Genomic DNA, 18802 nt, shown 5'->3' on the forward strand with positions numbered 1-18802 from the left:
TTATTTACAAGTTCGAGCGTGGGTCCAAGTATACTCCACACAACAGAGCAGGAGTTTGGACCCTGAAGTGGGTTACAGCTGGGTTTTTCATGGGCTGGTCTAGGGAATTTTCAGAAGGGGTGGAGGAATGTTTTTTTCCCATTCCAATATGAGGGGAAAGGGTGGGGGAGTTTCTTAAGATCTGTAAGGGATTCTCTGAGCTCTGTAGTCTTTCTGATATGGGACTTCCTGCCAAGGGCGTTCTGAGCTTTGTTCTCATTCTAATATGGGGCTTAACTGAAGGAAGGTAAAGTTCAGCTCTTCTTCACAGGGCCTGAGATGGCTGTATTTGTGCTAATGCTGAACTTGAGGTGAATGGCCTTAATTTTCTCGGACTCCACAATGATCAGTTGCAGTTAAGTTTCCTGCCTCACCCTTGCTTCTCTCTGTTCCAGTACCTGGGGCCCCGTTTGCAAGCATGACCCCACAATAAGCGAAGGCCCTCAGGCGGGGGGAAAAGCCAATGCAGAAAGCCAGAAAACAGAAAGTGGAGCTGGTTAGGCTTAGGCCAACATTCCCTTCCTTTAGGGAAGGGGGATTGAGCAAACCTTTCTCCAGAAGCCTGTCAACGTGAGTCTTTAAGACCAGCAGCCTCGCTATCTGCCTTTAACTGGCTGACAAGTACCTGGTTTTGCTTTTTGTTACAAGAAGCGGTTACCGAAGGGAGAGATGTCACCCAGGAAAGAAAGGATAGAATCCACATTTACTCACCCTTTAAGGGGAGTGGCCCCCGGTTTGGGCACCAAAATGATACAGGAGAGCTTGGTTCTTGTCTCAAGGAGTCAAGGAATGAATCTAGAACAGACGACACAGAGTGAGCAAAGTGATAGAAGTTTTTTAAGCAGACATGCAGAGAAAGTTCTCAGAATTGAGACGGCCCCCCTGACAGGGGTGCCACTGAGGGCTTTTTATGGTCTTTTATAGGAAACTGCTCAGGGAACTTGGTAAATTTCTTGTCAGTATCTGGATGGATATTTAGAACAAAAGTGGTGGATTTGTAACTATCGTAATAACAAGATGTTCTTATAAATATCATGAGCAAGGTGTTCCTTTGTCTCTGGTTGATCCCTCCTCCATAATATTTCTCTACATCTGGGATATCTGTGAGCCTGGTCACGTAGCCCATGAGCTTGCGATTCTTGTGATGTCTTGGTTTGAGCAGGGACTGTATTGAAAACATCTTAATGACCTATTTCTTTTTAGTCTGGTGAGTTTCTGTGATTACTTAGTAGCCATGCAAGGGGGGATAGTCCCTAGCATTTTGGAGTTAGGGAGCCACGTTTATTTCTTCTGTTTTTGCTGTCTTATGTCTGTTTTCTTGGGATGGGTAGGAGCCTGACTCTGGGGCCTTTCCTTGATCTTTCCCTGCTTAGGCCCCCATCTGCCACTAATTCGTTCCTACATCAATTCCATGGAGGTCAATTTTCAAATAACAGCATCAATCAAATTGAGTAAAATTAGTAAATAGGGAATATGTTGCCTTTGAGAACCCAAAAAGACAAAAAGATTTTCGACTTCTGTGCTGAGAAGGTTAACAACTGTTTCTTGACAGTGTCAGGGACGGTTTACCAAATAATTTTCAGGTACTTTAACTGAAAATGATGTGGTGGGACTTGCATTGTGTATGGAACATTGAGGACCCATCCTCCTTTTGTGAGCTCTGGGATTCATATCTTCATAACGAGTGTGTCAGAAGACTCTCTTTGGAGGAGGTATGTCATCAATATAATGTCATACCTGTGCGTGTCAAGAAAGTTGGGTCCAGTTAAGGTCTTGCCCTCAAAGATTGTATGTGATGGATCCCAAAGCTGTTGAGGTACCCATGAGGTACCCCCATGGGTAAAGGTGTATTGTATCCCTTGGGAGGTGAAGACAAACTATGGCTGAGAGGCATTGAAATAGACAACGAACAGAATTTATTAGCCAAATCTGTAATCTCAGAATATTTCTTTGTTACTGATGGGATGGACTTGGAAATTTCAATAATGTTTGGTAATGGAGCCTTAGGGAATGGGACCTCAGAATTAAGGTTGCAGTAGTCCACCATGAGGTGCCTGCCTTCTTTCCAAGTTTATTAACGGGCAAAGTTTAATAGGTAAATTTAAGTTTTTAAACGGAGCAGTAGTAGGGATAATCACTTCTTCAATCATTAGGTTTTCCCAAAGTTTCAATCATTGAAGGAAGGCGTAATACCAGCCTTGGACCCAGAACCCTGAGACCAAGACCTGAGCTGAGATAACAGTCAGACCCTGAACTGACTGAGCCACCCAGGTGCCCGAAGGAAGTCCTATTTTATTTTTAATTTTTATTTTGCACTGGGCTATATTAACTGTTTTAATAGATGAGGGGCATCCATGGGGATTCACTTTTGTCAAGCCAATTTGTTACTACCAAAGTCTTTTTTTATTATTATTATTTTTAAGGTAAGCTCCATGCCCAGCATCAGGCCCGAACTCACGACCTTGAGATCAAGAGTCACATACATGCTCTACCAAGTGAGCCAACCAGGTGCCCCTGTAATTACCAAAGTCTTTTATTTTTTTTTAAGATTTTTAAAATTTATTTTTTCATGACAGACACAGAGAGAGAGACACAGAGAGAGAGCAGTAGAGACACAGGCAGAGGGAGAAGCAGGCTCCGTGCAGGGAGCCCGATGTGTGACTCCATCCCAGGTCTCCAGGATCATGCCCTGGGTCCAATGCGGTGCAAAACCACTGAGCCACCGGGCTGCCCCCAAAGTCTTAATTTTAATTTATTACTCACTTGGGCAGAGCTTTCTCACCCAATGTGGGATATTTTGAGGCAATGGGTGCTATGACTGTGAAGATTTACGCAGGACAGTAATAGTTTGGATGATTAAGGTAAAACTTACCTATTTGTCCTCCACTTCATATTCAGTAACTCTACTAAAGGGTTATAATGAGTACCTTGGTTAAATTTTTGGGGTCTCCAGATACAACTATAACTTGAGCCTCAGGATTAAGGCTGTGAAGCTTTACCAACTGACACATTTAAGGCAAATATTAAAGAATCAAAAAAAAAAAAGAATCTGTGTTAATAGCGGCACAAAGCCAACGTGTGTCTTTTTGTTATTGTGCCCAAGATGGCGTATCCGAGAAACCACCTAGAAGCCAACACTGATGCAAGCGCATGAGGGTTTATTTGCAAACTAGAGCTTGGGCCAAGTATACCCGACACAGTGGAGCAGGGACTTGTACCCCGAGGGTAAGAGGCGTAGCAGTTTTATAGGGGCCAGTGGCCAATGGGATTGTAACACACACAGACTTGCACAGTCATGTCGGTCCACACGCAGGTGGCCAATTGAATTACAGTTTACCCTACAGTGACCATTTGAACTAGCCTATCACTCTGGTCAGAATTGGCGCGCGGGATTGGCAAGCAAAAGGCGGGGTTTACATTCTTTGCGGTTTAGGGGTTCCGCATTCCTATATGAGCCCGTTTCCAGTAAGGGTGTGCTCAGTGGCTTTACTAGGGTGGGGGGAGTGCAATAAGTAGGTCTTGTGGGGGTCATACATGAGATGGCGGATGTAGCACAAAATGGAGTTAGCCCTGCTCTGCTTGTCCAGGGGTAGGGGGGATTTTTGTTAAATTCCTTGGGTCCACAGTTATCATATGAAATTTTTAGTAGATTTTGAATTTCCAATTGGATCAAGTGGTGGATCCTTATTTTAGCTTTGCTTCAGTTCCTCACTGTCAGGTTTCTTCCTTCCTCTAGACACTCAGTATACACTTCAGTGATTCTCCTACATTTCTTCTCATCTGTATAAATTTCTTTCTCCAAAAATTTTCCAGTTAGCACCCTCAGGGTTAGGAGCCTCCCTCATGGTATGATGGCTTTATAGTGCTTAAGGACCCTGGGCTTCCAATTAGTTTGAATCAACCCCTTCACTGTGCTACAGGCATGCCATAAGTGTTTTTTCCCTATAGCCCCGACAATAAGGATCTTTGTTACAACAGAGGAAAAGGTAGCAGAAGGGTGCTGGACCCCTAACCCAATGGTCAATGGATCAAGACCATCCTGTGCTACAATCCTGCTTTTTCTGCCAATGCCATTTTTTCTTCTCTTTTCTCTTTGTACAAAGATTATGTTGGGTTTCTGGCCACATAAAGTCATAGCTTTCAGTTTCTGTCTCTGTCCAGTCATTCCTACTGCAACTCTTCTGGGTAGTTATGGGAAAAGTTCAGGAACCCAGTAGCCAGGCTCATAGGTGGGTGTCTATTCCTCAAGAGAAGGCTAGTCAATCTCCCACAGAATGGAGTTCACATCCAGTAAGGTCATTTTGTCTATGGTATATTTATTACCTAAGCACTTATCTCTTAATTTCTTTCTAAGCACTGCTGTAGCTGTGCCCCACAGCAGGGCTCTTGAACAACATGTTTGAACTGCAAAGGTCCACTTAACGCAAGGGTGGATTTTCTCTTTTTGGACAGATACAGTACAATAGTATAAATGTGATTTTTCTTAATGATTTTATTTTCTCTAGCTCTATTTTAACAATACAGTATATAAGACTTGTAACATACCAAATGTGTGTTAATCGACTATTAGGTTATTAGTAGTTACATTTTGGGAAATCCAAATGTATATGTAGATTTTTGCCTGTGTGAAGGTTTGGTGATGAGAGGGTTAAATTTTTCAGCCTCATCCCTAACCTTCTAGGAGGGGAGAGGCATCAGAGATTGAGCTCAATCACCATGGCCACTGATTCAGCCAATCACGCCTGTGTAATGAAACCTCCATAAAACCCCTCAAAACAAGTTCTAGAGAGTTTCTGGTTGGTGGGCACATGGATGTGTTGGTAGGGTGGCACCCTGGAGGAGCCCTGGAAGTTCTGTGGCACCCACCCTCTACAGTGTCCTATGCATCACTTCCCTTTGGCTGTGTCTGAGGTAGATCCTTTATAACCAGTCATTGTAAGTAAAGTGCATTCCTAAGGTGAGTCGTAATCATACCTGAGGGGTCAGGGGAGCCCCCACATTTGCAGTTGGCAGAAGCACAGGTAGCCTGAGCACCCCCCCCCATTCCTATCTGGCATCTGAAGTGCACATAGTCTTGTGGGACTGAGCCATTTAACCTGTGTGGAATGTGATGGTAACTCCAGCTAGGCGGTGTCATTAAATTGAATTTTTAGATACCCAGTTAGTGTCAGAATTGGTGTGGAAAACAACACATATTTGGTATCCGAGGAAAAAAACCACATTCTTCTCATCTTACTATTTTTATTCTGTTTGTTCCTTCCATTTTTCTATTCCTGTTTTCCCTTTCCTGCTGTCTTTTCCTTTCCTGGGTTCACTGTTAGAGGCGCCACTTGCCCAGGATGGGGAAGGGGCAGGAGGAGTGAGCTGGCTGAGGTCTCAGGCAACAGAGATGCTGACTTCCGGTTCTCCTGTCTCCCCCAGGACCTTGGAACCCTTCCCCCCATGGTGCCGCACATCAGAGGCTATTTTGTTGAGTTCCTCAGACTTTCTGACTCTGTGAGCCTCTTCGATCTGAACAATAGGCTTTTCTTCTCCCTGACAGGTGCTATTAAATTCAGTTTCTAGAAAGTACTTCTACCCCTGCCTAAACGAATTTAACAAACATTTTTAAGGACCTGAGCGATAGGTGGCCATCTCCCCGTGATATGCAGGGAGTGTTAAGTCCGCAGAGACCTGCTCCCAGCACCACTGAAGACAGACGACCCTGCTGTGAGTCCTGTTGGTCTTTGTTGGTGCCACCAATTCTTCTACCTACTGCTCACTTATACAAAAGATCTCTATCTTAAAGGGTTAATAGAAAAAGAAACTGAGGGACACCTGGGTGGCTCAGTCAGTTAAGTGCCCTCCTCTTGATTTTGGCTCAGGTCATGACCTCAGGGTCGTGAGATCAGATCTTATGTTAGTTAGGCACCGAGCTGGGTGTGGTGCCTGCTTGGGATTCTCTGCCTCTCCCTCTCCCTCTGCCCTTCACCCTCTGGTCATGCTGTCTCTCTCAAAAAAATAAAAAATAAAATAAAATAAAGATTTTTTTTAAAAAAGATCAAAACAAACTGAGGGCAGACCCCTCCTATTTGGATTGGTGGAGTTATTTTAAGTTTCATTCCAATCTCCTGATAGTGACCAACCCCTGCGTTTTATGGAATATAGGCTATTTATGGGAGTTGTGAAGTAGGCCACTGTGTAGACAGGCCTCAGCTCCTGTGACATCATGGAATAGCATGAACTTTGAACCAGGTTTTGGATGCTGTCACTTACCACCTTCGTGCCAGGAGCATCTTGAGGTCAGCACATTCCCCTAAAGGGACTGCATAGATCCAGAGCAGCAGGGAACTGCACAGAACAGGATGCAGAAGAAACCAGAAGTAGAACCATGAAAAGACGGGACAATCCGGTGAAAACGATGGACATGTATTTAGCCACCCAGGATCAGGGTGATGTCCAGAGTAAAAGAGTCTGTGGCTAGGAGTACGCAGTGGACTTGGCGGATAAGAGGTTTACGTGTGCATTGCAGGTCATTGTTACCTGAACTAGGATAGTCTGTGACCTGGCTTGTGAATTCAGTCATTTGAGAAGTAGTTCAAGTGATCTTATAAAACCAACTTGAAGAATCAGTTCCCCTCACTTTTATGAGGAGAAGACAATAACAAGTGGCTCTCAGAAAACAGCTGGAAAAAAAAAAAGAAAAGATAACAGCTGGAGCCTGGATACACAGTGCCATCGTGCCCCGACAAAGCTGAACAGAGTGTCTGCTACTTTGGCACCCCAGTCCTGCATGAGACCCCCAGGACACCACAACATTCTATGATGGGATCAGGGTCTTCAAGGTCCACACCATCCCTATTCCTCTTGCACCTGAACTCTTCTGGTCCCAAGCTTCTCAGAAGGCTTCCCTTCAAAGTCACCGGGGGAATGGTCCCCTGAGTCCACACAAAGCACTACTGGAATGCCAGGCGCTGCAGCCTCTCAGGCGGGGAGCCTGCTTCTCCCTCTCCCTCCCGTCTCCTCTACCCCCCACTCCTGTGTGCAGATACTCTCCCTCTCAAATAAATAAGATCTTAAAAAAAAAGAAAAAAGACTGGAGGACTCTATTTCAGGGTGGTCTTGGGAGTTAGCCTTTTGAGTTCTCAAACATATTTAATGGGAATATGGGAGGGGAACAGTTGATGAGCATTAAGCACAAACTCAGTATCCATTGCTGTTCCCCAAAATTAGTACCATAATAACTTGTAAGTTATTTTAACAACCAAGAAGGATCACAGTTCTCAATCTACATATCTCAGTCCTTCTTTGTTGCAGGGAGGAGATCATTGGGCCACAACAGGTTAGAGTTAGATATAAGCAGATGCCCATATCTTTAGGTCCAGAACACCAACTAGGGACCCAGAGCCTTAGGGGTCCTTGAACCTGAAGAAAGGAATAAGAGAAACTGGGAGGCTCCGTGGTTTCTGCTTATACCAGAAGCTGTGGCTCAGGGTGCAAGTGAGTGTGGCAAGTCGATCCCAGGGCTTTGGAGGGCAGCTGAGAGAGCAGACACACAGATCACTGGGCTGGGCCAGGTTCCACCTGCTCTGGGGTCTGAGTCCGAGGGGGCCGACCCATCTCTGAGGACTGTCCCTAAACTCAGTTCAGTGACAGGGCAACTATTTCCTGTTGAGGGAAAGAAGCTTAAGTTGACTTGCATCTAACTTGGGTTTACAACCTCCAGATGACATTAATTCATTCAAGCATATATTGAGTTCCTGCTATGTGTCAAGCTCTGTTCTAGAAGTTAGGGATATGGCAGTGAACAAACATCAGAGAACCTGCCATTCTAATGGAGGAAGGCAGACAATCTAGGAGGAAGTAAGATAATTTTAGGTAGTGATAACTGCTACCAGAAAACAAAACACATAATAGGGGAGAGATTTGGGGAGGAAGAACTCTGGTTAGGGAGATTCCCTAACTCTGGTTAGGGAAGTGATTTCCAATGGACCACCTGTGAGCAAGAATTTGTTCTCATTGCTAGGACAATAAGGGGATAGAATAGCCCCTTCTAGGAGAGGTATGTCTCTAATTATATATACACAATTGATAATATGATTTAAAGATTACTTATTTGGTTAGTTTGGTTCATTTTAATAATTTCCAAGAGCCTCAGTAATTTTCCATAGACTGACTAAGTTGAATTTCTGGACTGCAAGTGTTGAAAGTCAGACTCCAGAATGGAGTACCCATCCCAAAGTGCTGCCGATGGACTCCTGACCAGAACATTGTCCAGCAACTAGGATGGCCCTATTACCTATTACAACATCATCCTGACCCACAATTTCACAAATGGTGAGTTAAAATTTGAACTGTGAGTACTTCTGTATTCCTAGTCTTAACCCTTTATTAATTTATAATCACAAAGTTGGAGATATTCTCACTTGTGTGCTATATGATCTTGAAGTACAGGAATTGAATAAAACGGTTGGAAAACCTATACATAGGACCCAGATATGCACAATTAATAACTTAATTGTTTTATTTGTATTAATATAATTTAATATTAAATAGTAATGATTCAATACTAATGGCGATCATATAATGACTACTTACTCCATGGCAGGCAGGAGGCTAAGGAAACAATGTGCCTCAGCACATCTAATCCTCAGAACTGCCCTTTGAGTTCAGTAGCATCCCCAGGGTGAAAAGAGTATGCAATGTTAAGAACCCCTAGCTCCAATTACTAGCTGCATGACCTCAAGCAGAGCATTCCTCAGCTCTGAAATGGGAATTAAGATGCTATATACCACATAAATTGTATGTGTGTGAAGATTAAATGAGATAATGGTTATAAACTAATATTGAACGTGCTTAATGGGAGCTTTTAGAGTTACTGTTGTAAGTCTAAAATGTTCTGTACTGAGTAGAAATTTGGTAGTCATTCAGTTCCATTTTCTTTTTGCTCTCCATGTTTTTATATGACCAATCTGGAAGGCTTCTGGCTGAATGTATGCCTGCTTACAATTTATCACAAAAAGAGCCTCGTGTGCACTTCCAGCCATTCCCCCAATCCCTGAAGCCGAAGGGAAGTAAGTATACGTAAGCCAGCTGGAAGGACTGTGTGAGCTAATGAGAATGTTTATAGCAGTGTGTGAAGAGTGAAACCAATAACATTTTGCTGTTTTTTCTTTAAGGTTTGTTTGGAGCATATATATCTGTTTTAAAAAGATTATTTATTTATCTATCTATTTATCTATCAATCAGAAAAAGAATAGTAGGGGGAGCAGCAGGCAGGCCCAACACGGGACTTGATCCCAGGACCCTGGCATAATGACCTGAGCCAAAGGCAAACATTTTAATTGACAGCTTCCCAGATGCCCCTGGAGCATATATATCTTAATAGATTCAAACACACTACAGAGAGAAAAAATTTTTTTGCTACACATAACTTTATTTTTCCTTTGGGTTAAGAAGCTTTATTACAAATTTGACAGCATGACCAAAACAAATAACACATGGATAATTACCATAAAGCTTTATGGATCTAAAAATATTTGCCATGAAAAATAAGTCACTGTGTATCTCTCGTTTTAAGAATCACAATGAGGAGCACCTGGGTGTCTCGGTTGAGCATCCAACTCTTGATTTTGACTCAGAGCATGATCTCAGGGTCATGAGGTCAAATCCCACATCAGGCTCCACATTCAGTGCAGAGACTGCTTGTCCCTCTCCCTCCTCAACTTGTGTTCTCTCTCTCTAAAAGAAATAAGTAAACTCTTTAAAAAAGAAAAAATCATAATGATACCACAATTTAGATTTATTGCCCACCTTTACAATTAAATATTAAAACCTTTTGGGGGATCCATGGGTGGCGCAGCGGTTTGGCGCCTGCCTTTGGCCCAGGTCGCGATCCTGGAGACCCGGGATCGAATCCCACATCGGGCTCCCGGTGCATGGAGCCTGCTTCTCCCTCTGCCTGTGTCTCTGCCTCTCTCTCTCTCTCTCTCTCTCTCTCTCTCTCTCTGTGTCTCTCATGAATAAATAAATAAGATCTTAAAAAATATATATCCAGCAATTTTACTTCTGGGTATATACCCCAAAGAATTGAAAGGAGGGTCTTGAAGAATTTGTACAGCTGTATTCATAAGCACATTTATTCACAATAGTTAAGAGGCGGAAGGAACTCAAGTGTCCATCAATGGATGAACGGATAAACACGATGTAATATGTAAGTACAGCAGAATTTTATTTCAGTCTTTAAAAGGAAGGTAATTCCTAACACATTGTAAGCATGGATGAACCTTGGGGACATTATGCTAAATGAAATAAGCTAGTCACTGAAGGACAAATACTGTATGATTCCACTTGTATGGATCCACTTATACCCCTTGAGTTGGAGCAAGGTTATTTTAAACTGAAGTCATTTATGACACAGCAAATGCAGAAGCCTTTCTGGGTCTCATGTATCTGACTAAAGGCTTATCCTTCTGAGAGAGAAGCTGCCATAAATCCCTCTTTGGGGTAGTTTCACTCTCAGCCTGGACCACTTGCATCTGAGAAGTGGCAAACATGACAATATCATACTTTCCATTTGTTTTCCTAAAAGCTCCTTAGTCTTTTCCAGAGAAGCTCTTTCTTTGCTTTCCATCGCTTTCCCCTGTTCAGTTGGTATATAAACGTCTATCTCCAGCTCTTTAGGGAGCCTCTTCATCTGAATGCTCCTGCGTGAGTGTGTAAATTAATCTTGTCTTTTCTCCTGTAAATCTGTCAGTTAATTTTTTTTAATTTTTTAATTTATTTATGATAGGCACACAGTGAGAGAGAGAGACGCAGAGACACAGGCAGAGGGAGAAGCAGGCTCCATGCACCGGGAGCCTGACGTGGGATTCGATCCCGGGTCTCCAGGATCGCGCCCTGGGCCAAAGGCAGGTGCCAAACCGCTGCGCCACCCAGGGATCCCAAATCTGTCAGTTAATTAATAGTCTCTAGATCACTGCATCTGAATTGGTAGGAAGTATTTCCTCCTAGCACACTTACAAAGATATGTAGAGCGGTCCAATTTATAAAGACAGAAAGTTGAAGGGTGGTTTCCCAGGAGCTTAGGTGATAGAGGAATGGAGGGTTATTATTTACTGGGTACAATTTCAATTTAGTAGGATGAAAGAGTTCTGGGGATGGATGGTGGTGATGTGCACAATAATGTGCTTAATGCCACTGACCCGCATATTTTAAAAAATGGTTAAGATGGCAATTTTATGTATATTTTACATAAATATACATAATATAAATATATTTTTACAATAAAAATAGATTATTTAAAAATGATAAAATCATGACTCATGCAGATACAAAAACGAACAAGTGTTAAAGATTTATTTAACCGGCTAGTGAGAAGTCAATTGAATAGGACAGAATGTACATGTCCAGAGACAAGAATTATTTTGCATTGCTATCACTTGTCTTCTGAAGTAGCTTAAAAACCATGAAAGACTAGGAAATAGTGAAGACTAGACTGAACAAGTAAGATATGAGCAATGCATAGTTTTTCACGGAAGTATCCTCTTTCCACCTATCACAGGATAGGGTCTGTCATTCAGCCAGCTCATTCACCCCAGACCACACTAGATTCAAGTCAAAGTCCAACACAGATCAAAATTGACAGAGCTATTTCACTAAAAAAAAAAATCCCAAACACAAATTCACAAAACGGTCTCTAAAAGAAAATTACAGACGAATCTCATTGATAAATACTGGTGCAATGGCATTGATAGTCATAATAGCATGTGACTAAGTGAGAAATACTAGAAATGCAAGGATAGTCCAATATGAGGAAATCTTTTAATAAAACCCACCATATTGGGGATCTCTGGGTGGCTCAGCAGTTTAGCGCCTGCCTTCGGCCCAGGGCTTGATCCTGGAGACCCAGGATCGAACCCGTATCGGGCTCCCTGCATGAAGCCTGCTTCTCCCTCCGCCTGTCACTCTCTCTCTCTCTCTCTCTCTCTCTCTGACATGAATAAATAAAGTCTTTAAAAAAGACAAAACCAAACCTCACCATATTGACACAAAAGAGAGGAAGAGATCCCACATGATCATCTCCATAAAGGAGAAAAAGATGTAAAGGAAGCATATACTCAATAACCTGAAATTTGGATAAAGGCATTTAACAAAATTTATTTCTGGGTTATTTATAGTTTGAAATTCAAAATAACTGTCAATAAGAGACTTCTGACGGAATATCAGTATTTAAAATGATAATCTATTTTTAATAAAATGAGATAATTTAGACAGGCTATTGATTTTTTTTTAACATAAGAATTTTCCTGTAGGGACACCCGGATGGCTCAGGAGTGGAGTGTCTTCTGCCTTCGGGTCACGGCATGATCCCGGGGTCAGAGATGGAGTCCCACATTGGGTTCCTTACAGGAAGCCTGCTTCTCCCTCTGCCTATGTCTCTGCCTCTCTGTGTATGTGTCTCTCAAGAATAAATAAAGTAAAAAATATTATTATTATTATTATTATTTTTTACCATGTAAGTGACTTTAGCACTCCTAAGACTCAGATGCTTGGTGGAGATGGGCACTTGGGACAAGGGCAAGAGCTGGCTGGTTGCTGGCTTGCTGCAAGACCAACTGGCCATCATCACCAGAGGGGACACAGGTATCAGAAAGGCCATCATGACCAAGATCTTGCAGCTGGGGTGTAATGTGGTCATTGCGTCACGTAACTTTGATTGACTAAAATCTACTGCAGATGAACTGAGCCCACCAGGCTCAGGTCACTCCCATAAAATGCAACATCTGCAAAGAAAAGGCGGTGAACAATTTGGTCAAATCCACCTTAGATATTTATGGTAAGATCAATTTTTTGTAAACAATGGAGGAGGTCAGTTCAGGTCTCCTGCAAAACACATCAGTGCAAAGGGATGGCATGCTGTGATCGAAACCAAATTGATGAGCACCTTCTACATGTGGAGAGCAGTTTACAACTCCTGGATGAAAGAGCATGGAGGATCCATTCTGAATAATATTATCCTTGTTTAAAATGGATTTCCAGGACTTGTGTATAGTGCAGCTGCCAGAGCAGGTGTTTACAATCTCACCAAATCCTTGGCTGTAGAATAGGCCAGAACGGAGTAAGGAGCAACTGTGTTGCCCCTGGCGTCATTTATTCCCTGACTGCTATTGACAACTATGGCTCTTTGGCAAAAGACGTATTTGGACGGTTAAGAAAATTCCAGCGAAGCAAATTGGAGTTCCTGAGAGATCTCCCTATTGGTCTGCTTCCTGCTGTCTCCTGTAGCTTCTCTTATCACTGGAAAATTGGTGGATGGGGATGGGGCCAGTCTTTGTATATGGGAGTATTTGATATACAACTGGCCTTAGCGAGCGGGGGATATTTCTGTTGTCAAAAGGATGAGGGAGTCTTTCAGGAATAAAGCCAAGCTATGGAAACTACATATGTTTTTTATCCCCAAATGTCTTAGTATCTCCAGAATGCCCTTTGGTACTTTAGAGTTATAATAATTTGTACGGAAAAATCACTTTCTGCCTTTTGAATGTTATCAGTTATGCCCAAGCAGAAACTATTCCTGAAATAAATGCATTCTTAAGCCCCAACCAATGTTGTTTAGCCTGTGTTTAAAGACTTTTTTATGAATGAAATTAACATACTTTATTTATTATTTTTTAAAGACTTTATTTATTTATTCATGAGAGACACACAGAGAGAGAGGCAGAGACACAGGCAGAGGGAGAGGGAGAAGCAGGCTCCATGCCGGGAGCCCAATGTGGGACTCGAACCAAGGATTCCAGGATCACGCCCTGGGCCGAAGGCAGGCACTCAACGGCTGAGCCACCCAGGTGTCCCTCTAGAAAATTATTTTTTCACGCTATACGTCCACCTACCAAAAAGTCCTATTCATTGTGCATCATGGATACATCAGGGATTGGCATCTCAGTAATCAGTATGGGCCTTACCCTCACTGGGTGTTTTATTGGTAGTGGATTTTTTTCTTTCCTATGTGATGCATCTTACAAATTCTTTTTTTTTTAAAGATTTTATTTATTTATTCATAGACACAGAGAGAGAGGCAGAGACACAGGCAGAGGGAGAGGGAGAAGCAGGCTCCATGCAGGGAGCCCGACGTGGGACTCGATCCGGGGAATCCGGGATCATGCCCTGGGCCCAAGGCAGGCGCTCAACCCCTGAGCCACCCAGGTGTCCCTGAGACAGGGAAGCATTGCGGAGGGTTTGTTGCTGCTGGATTTGTGGGAAAGCTCTGAGAGTGGAGGTTGGAGGACGAAGAGTTAGCTGCCAGATTCTCCTGCTGCCTAAACCTTAACTGTGACAGGCAGTTTCCCTCACTTTGCTGAGCCACCTTTCACTGGAATCTTCTCCAAAGAAGCTCGTCTTTTTGTCTTAGCTATCTGTAGTCAACAATCTGGATACTGAAGACTAGATCCTTCTTTTTTTTAAGATTTTATTTATTTATTCATGATAGAGAGAGAGAGAGAGAGAGGCAGAGACACAGGCAGAGGGAGAAGCATGCTCTATGCAGGGAGCCCGATGCGGGACCCGATCCTGGGACTCCAGGATGGCGCCCTGGGCTGAAGGTAGGTGCCAAACCCCTGAGCCATGCAGGGATCCCCTGAAGACTAGATCCTTCAATAATACAGTGAGCTCTTGGGAGAGCTTCCTTTATTTATGTTCATCAGTTGGTTTTTGTTCTTGGGTCAATATTACTTTATGCAAATATCTGGTAAAGTTAGTATCTTTTAGCATTCTCTTATTTTGTTGTTTCTTCTAGATTAAAGTTATAATTATTTAGACAGATTACCAAAAATATTCTGATTATAACAATAAGTTAAGAATTTATATCTTTTCAATATTTGCTTTCTGCCCATTGACAAGTCTTTAGTTTTGTTAATTTTATTCCATTACATCAGTAATTTGCTATTCTTAATTTTATTTCACATATTTATTATTAATGTCATCCCTAGTGATAGCCTGGTTAGGGTGTGGTTTCTTTCATGTGTCTAAGTTACTTTGCCATTGTACATTTACTATTCAGTTCTTGCTGGATATACTCAACATTCCCATCCAGTCACATCAATAAAAATATTCTTATTATATTAGCCTTTAAAAAATTTTTTTCTTTTAGCTTTCTATTGGTAAAAAAGGTAGAATCATGACTCTCATATAGAGTTATAAAGTGAATATGTGAGGCAGATGTTCTAGCCAATTCAAAAGAAGAATCCAAACAGTGCAGTTATATGACATAAAGGGATGGTGAGATGAATTATGAATAAAGATAAAACTGCTTTTCCACAGGTGGAAATTAGCGGAAAGTCACTACCAGGCTAGATAGAATTATATATCTATCAGTTACCTACAACATACAAGGAGTTACAAAATCGCACAAAGATAATGAACAGGAATCTGAGCTGATAATCTAGAATCTGATAATCTAAAAGGGTATACATTATAAAGGATGCATAGTTTTCCACTGAAATACATGGGTTTTTTTCTATCTCTTTTTCTTTTAATTGCTATTGAGAGCACCAGCATTACATGTCATATTGCATTGGCCACAGCTTTCCCAATGTTGATAGTGTGTATGCTTGTCCTAATTCAAACATCAACAAAATACTGATAGTGCTGCTCGTTCTGTCTTTGTTTCTCTTGGTTCTCATGATATGATCCGTGTCCATAGGTATAGTCACTTTGCCATTTCTAATTCTGATTAGTTCTTTTTCTCTTCTTTACAGTCTGCCTATTTTTCTCCTAATGCTGTTTTTCTGCTAATTATTTTATCTTCAAGTGCTCGTAATTATGCCCTTTCTTCTGCTGCCTTTGTGGTTGATTTTATTCTTATTAAATGAATTGTAGAGTTTATATGTTCGGTGTTCTTTAGTAATTGAAGAAACTGACTATGAATTTGCCTCTAACTAAAAACTTTACTTTACAGCAATGTCCACAATAGCCAAACTGTGGCAGGAGCCTCGGTGTCCATCGACAGACGAATGGATAAAGAAGACGTGGTCTATGTATACAATGGAATATTACTCAGCCATTAGAAACAATGAATACTCACCATTTGCTTCAACATGAATAGAACTGGAGGGTATTACACTGAGTGAAGTAAGTCATTTGGAGAAGGACAAACGTTATATGGTTTCATTCATTCGGGAAATATAAAAAATAGTGAAAGGGATTATAGGGGAAAGGAGAGAAAATGAGTGGGAAATATCATAGAGGGTGACAGCACATGAGAGACACCTAACTCTGGGAAACAAACAAGGGGTAGTGGAAGGGGCGGGGGGACGGGGGGACTGGGTGATGGGCACAGAGGGGGGCGCTTGACGGGATGAGCACTGCGTGTTATACTATATGTTGGCAAATTGAACTCCAATTAAAAAATATACAAAACAAATAACTTTGCTTTAGTCTCAAGAACTTTGATGTGTCCCTCGTGCCAAAAGGGAAAGAACACTTTCTTCCCCTGCTTTTCTTTCCAGCATTTCCTTTTGAAAATTTGTGATCCTAATCTTCTTTGTTCTTTTCACACATATGTAATCTTTTAAAAAGCTGAACAAGCCTTTTGCCAGTTTTGCATTCTAGGTGTGTCTTTCTGGAGCCACCTCTGTGAAAGGTGAACACAGAGGAGTGTGGGGTTCTGTCTCCCTAACTCTGTGGAAGTTTTGTCCAAGCACTTGGCTCCAAGTTTTAATTTTTCCTTTGGACTAAGACAGTTGTATGTATGTAATGGATTGTTTCTGCCTAGCTATCTAAAAGGGTGAGATTTCTTTATCATTCCAATTTCTTTAGCTGAATGCCTGTGATAGGCATCATGGTCTGGTTTAATGCTTAATAACAAAACTTTCATTCTTGTCTACATTTTGTGAAGGGGTTGTACTGGGTTGACAGGAGATTTTTTTTAAAGAGTTATTTATTTATGATAGACAGAGAGAGAGAGAGAGGCAGAGACACAGGAGGAGGGAGAAGCAGGCTCCATGCTGGGAGCCTGACGTGGGACTCGATCCCGGGACTCCAGGATCCCGCCCTGGGCCAAAGGCAGGTGCTAAACCGCTGAGCCACCCAGGGATCCCCTGACAGGAGATTTTATTTAATTATTTCTCCCCCCCCAAAAAAAATTTTATTTCTCCCAACAGTGTACTTTTTTAATTACTTTATTTATTTATTTATTTATTTATTTATTTACTTATTTATTTATTTATTTATGAGAGCCCAAGAGGGTGGTGGGGAGGGGCAGAAGAAGAGGGAAAGAGGGTCTCAAGCAAACTATATGCAGAGCGCAGAGCCTGGAGCCCTCTGCAGGGCTCAATCCCACAACCCCTGGGAGAAACCAAGAGTGGACGCTCAACTGATTGCACCACCATGCAGCCCCCCAGCAGTGTCCTTTTGCTGTCTTAATAATCTGTGCGTTATGGTTGTTATTATCTAGAACTTATAAGAAAGTTAAAAGTCAATTTAAGTGATTGTCACGTTATATATACTCTGGTCCAAAATTTTGAAATCTTTTAAAGACATCTTGAGAAACATTTGTTGCTTTTATTTATTTATTTATTTATTTTGTTGTTGTTGTTGTTGTTGTTGCTTTTATTAAGGACCATCTAGTACACTTGTGATTGGGACCTTATAATCATGACGATTACATTTTTCAAATGGTTGTTACTGATACATACTAGCACCACTGATGTCTATATGTCAATCTTATGTGACACAACCTGGCTGAACTCTATTATTCTGTAGGTTTGTCTAGGATTGTCTTGGATTTCCTGTGTAAAGAGTCATATGATCTACATTTATTAGCACTTTTGTTTCTTCTTTTCCTGTTCTCATACAACCTTTTTCCTTGTAAAAGTGTGACAGGATGTCCAGTACAGTGTTGAATAGAAGAGGCGATATGACATCTGAGTTAGTCCAGGCCCCACAGGAACCAGATGCTAAGATAGGAAAATGTGCAAGGATTTTACTAGGGGAGTTGTCTATGAAGGAAAATGAGGAAGGAGCCAAGGAAGGCTTGGAGAGCTACAGATGGACATAGGCGATGAGGCAATTAGGGAGGCAAGGTGAGGTGGAAGTGTGCCAGATCCACCAGGCACTCTCAAGCAGGTTCAGCAAAGTCCTTGGCAAGTCCTCAAACCAAAGTGTCTCCCAGGAGCTAGTCTGTTGCACGCAGTCCTTGGTGCAGAGCAACACATGTGAGGTGTGGCCCTTGCTCCAGGCTGCCAGGGATTCTTGTGGGCAACAGGGTGGGCCCTGGATCAGTGACACTCCCTGAATTGGACGTGCAGGGTGCATCAGGTGTGCAGGATGTGAATGGTGGCTCTTATTTGACTTTAAAGGCAGTGTATATAGAACACCACTACTAAATATCAGGTTCAGGAATTTTCTTCCTATCCCTTACTTGATTTTCCTGTCGCCATTGACACAGTTAAATAATTAATGACATTAACCCTTCTTGCATTCCTGGTATCAATCATACATGATCATCTTTTTAAGAGAACGATTTGTCAGTGTTTCATTGTTTAGGACTTTTACATCCAGCTTCAAAAGTGAGGGGATCCCTGGGTGGCTCAGCGGTTTGGCAACTGCCTTTGGCCCAGGGCGTGATCCTGGAGTCCTGGGATTGAGTCCCGTGTCGGGCTCCTGGCATGGAGCCTGCTTCTGCGCCTCTCTCTCTCTCTCTCTCTCTCTCTCTGTCTCTCATGAATGAATGAATGAATGAATAAATAAATAAATAAATATCTTTATAAAAAAGTGAGATTGGCCA

The 18802-nt window shown here is 42.1% G+C and overlaps 1 long non-coding RNA gene and 1 pseudogene across 1 annotated transcript; both read left to right on the plus strand.

The window, feature by feature from the left end:
• The first annotated feature begins 1479 nt into the window (after positions 1 to 1479).
• On the plus strand, positions 1480 to 16303 carry LOC125753729 (uncharacterized). The gene is made up of 3 exons (XR_007406187.1): positions 1480 to 8355; positions 8998 to 9092; positions 15974 to 16303. It is a non-coding gene; the product is annotated as an uncharacterized LOC125753729 (long non-coding RNA).
• Positions 12338 to 14120, plus strand: LOC125753728 (peroxisomal trans-2-enoyl-CoA reductase-like; annotated as a pseudogene).
• Positions 16304 to 18802: the final 2499 nt, after the last annotated feature.

Source organism: Canis lupus, chromosome 26, assembly GCF_003254725.2.
Source record: "Canis lupus dingo isolate Sandy chromosome 26, ASM325472v2, whole genome shotgun sequence".
Taxonomy (NCBI): domain Eukaryota; kingdom Metazoa; phylum Chordata; class Mammalia; order Carnivora; family Canidae; genus Canis; species Canis lupus.